The sequence below is a fragment of the Frieseomelitta varia genome, unplaced genomic scaffold, assembly GCF_011392965.1.
Source record: "Frieseomelitta varia isolate USP_RPSP 00005682 unplaced genomic scaffold, Fvar_1.2 scaffold_763, whole genome shotgun sequence".
In the NCBI taxonomy this organism is placed as follows: Eukaryota; Metazoa; Arthropoda; class Insecta; order Hymenoptera; family Apidae; genus Frieseomelitta; species Frieseomelitta varia.
This window is the reverse complement of record NW_025110549.1, coordinates 139,181-142,127: the sequence shown is the minus strand read 5'-3', so window position 1 is coordinate 142,127 and position 2,947 is coordinate 139,181.

The window sequence follows — 2,947 nt, the reverse complement described above, 5'->3', positions numbered from 1 at the left end:
TTTCATTTGTGGGGACATTTAAAATCTATTGTACACGCAACATCGATTGAAAATGCTGAAATACTACGAAATAGAATAGAGGAAGGCTTCCGACAAATTCGAGAAACACCAGGAATGATGGAGAGAGTAACCAGATGAATGACAAGACGCGTGCAGGCTTGTCTTCAAATGCAAGGTGGTCATTTCGAGCATCTTTTGTAAAAGTAATTAAAACAGAAAATTCATTATATCTCATAAACGAAGACAGACAGGACATATATTTATATGACTTTTTTCTATTATTTTTAGGCGTACAATCAGCTCCCGAAGTGGGTCCCACAAGTTACAAAATACCCTGTATATATATATATATTAGTTGGCTATGGCACGTTTGAAAAAATAATTTGATTCTGATACGAGCTTCGAGCTTGGCTCTTTTTAATTTATTCAAATTACATGAAAGTGGCGATGCCTTCTTACCGCGGCGTCCCTCGAATTTCTCGAACGAATTAAGAACCGCAGTTGGATCGAGCCGCGAATCTATCGTCGTGAACACGCGAACAGATGCGTTCCCCGTGGCGATTCGCACGGTACCAGCTCCTCTTCGTCTGGACCGCGAGGGCAGCGTGCGCGCGTGACGCGAATAAACTGTCAGGACAGGGGCGCGATGATTGGCCCCTGCCCGTAAAGCGTATTTTCGCGTGTAAAATGTAAATGGCGCTGTTCTCTGTTCCTGGATCCGCGCGGCCAGTTTCCCGCCTGCAACGTGTCCGTGCGTGCACACGAAGAGGAAGAGTGGAAAGGAGAAACGTACGCCGAGCTTGCGAAAGGAAGAACAGAGAGAGAGAGAGAGAGAGAGAGAGAGAGAGAGAGAGAAAGGGAGAGACTCCGAGGGAAAGAGAAAGACGAATAAGGGTTCAAAGAGCCGACACAGTGGTTAAAGAGCCTTCTTCCTCTCTCCATCTCGACACGCACAAGTACAAGGCGCAACCTTTCGAGCTACCCAGAAGAGTATCATCCTTTCATCTTCCTCCCACTTCCTCGACGTCTGCCGTCGTCTCTTCTCGTTGCTCCCGCTACGCTCGACTCGGCTCGGCTCGGCTCGGTTCCTTACCCCGCTGGCAGAGCAAATTTATTTCACGTTCCTGCCTTTTCTGGACCTTTCACAATATTTGGCCGTGCTTTGGCATCCAGCACCGGCCGCAGCGGGCACCGGTCACCAGAAGATACGGCTTTGAGTCCTCGGTGATGGATGGTTCGCTCTCCAGCCGGCCACGAATTGCTGCTTCTCTACTCTCGCGTTGTCCTTCTTTCACTTTGCGGCTTCGGCCGTCCTCCTTCATCCATCCGTCCGTTCGTTCGTTCCTCTTTCTCGCGCCGCTAAATCCCTTGCCAGGCTCTTCTTCCCTCTGCATAGAGGATGCTAGACTGCCGTTGATGGGGTCCAGGGCCGGTCAGTCCTATGGTGTATACACGTGAAGTCCCTTGTCGCGATCGGTCGATCTACCACGAGTTCGAGGTCTCGGGTTGGCGAGATTTAAACGCCGAATCTCCGCTCGCTCGCTCGATACTCTTCGAGATACGACCTACGTCTAACCTACTCAGAAACGATACTCAATAGCAAGATCATGCGCCATGTCTAGGTGTCTAACTATAGTTGAGTGATCGCGCGTGAACCGATCGCAGAATCGATCGACTGAATCGGCTCGAGGTTTACCAAAGAAAGAGGGAGTAAATCGAGGTTAAACACGCAAACGGTGGACGAAAATGAATCGTGAAAGAATGGCTCCGCTGTGTTCGGCTATTGCAACAAGCCGTCCCTGGGTCCGTGGACCCGCAGCCCCGGGACCGTTCCACCGAGTTCGTGCAGGTATATAAATTCTGGTGCTATTATTGGGGTTTGTGCCTTCTCACAGAGCCCTCTGGGGCCCGCGGCGGCCCCTTTGAGCTACTCTTTCTACCTCTGTCGTTTTCCGCTCCGTCTTGCTCTCGCGCTGTTGTTTCTACTCTTTCTTTCTCTCGGCCCTCTTTCTCTCTCTCTCTCTCTCTCCCCTCTCTTGCACACGTTATCCTACCACTGCCTCCTTTCCCTCTGTCCTTTTCCTCCTCCTCCTCCTCCTCTTTCTCGTCTTCTTCATCCTCCTCCATCCCTGCCTCCACCTCCTCGTGGCTCACCCTTTAACTCGCCCGCCCTGCCCTTTCGCGTATCCATTCTCCACCTCGCTGCCGATCCTTACACCGCCCCTGAGACTTGTTTGTTTTCCCTTCGCGTCGTCTTCCGTTTGCTAAACGCACCTTAAATTACGCAGCCGATGATAAATATTTGAGCCGTCCATTACGCGAAAGGGCCACTACGGACAGAGAGAGGCCCAGACCGGTGTTACCTCCTTCGAGCCTGGCGCAGCTTCCTCCGTGGATCGTGTTACTTCGTAAAAGGTACACCCGGAACCCGGATAGTCCGCGATGGTGTCGTCACTTGGAATTCCTTTCCTTTTTCTTTCCCGTTTTCTTCTTTTTTTCTTCTTCTTCTTCTTCTTCTTGATTCTTTTTTTAATTTCTTTTGTTGCCGATGATCGAAGCAGGATCAAAGGTTTCACGCTGTTGATCGGTTTTGGGCGTTGCTTTTGGTTTTATTGTGCATATTGTTGACGAGGGGAGAATTTTTGAATATAAATATATAATATAATAGTTTAATGTCAATAGAATGTATTAATTGATATAATATTAATGTAACAATTAATATAACGAGCTTCCATAGATTATCTGTAACACTGATGAAGTTAACTCCACGCGCGTGAAAAGATTTTATGTGAACAAGTAATCTTTATAAGAACTTTCAACTGCCGATAGTAATGGTGGCTGGAAATTATCCCGCGGATTTAGCAATAGTTTGCAATTTGATCTGAAAAATTTCTGTAGATTATTTACAACCCAATGATGTTAACTGGATGAATTCTGAGGGTTTTAA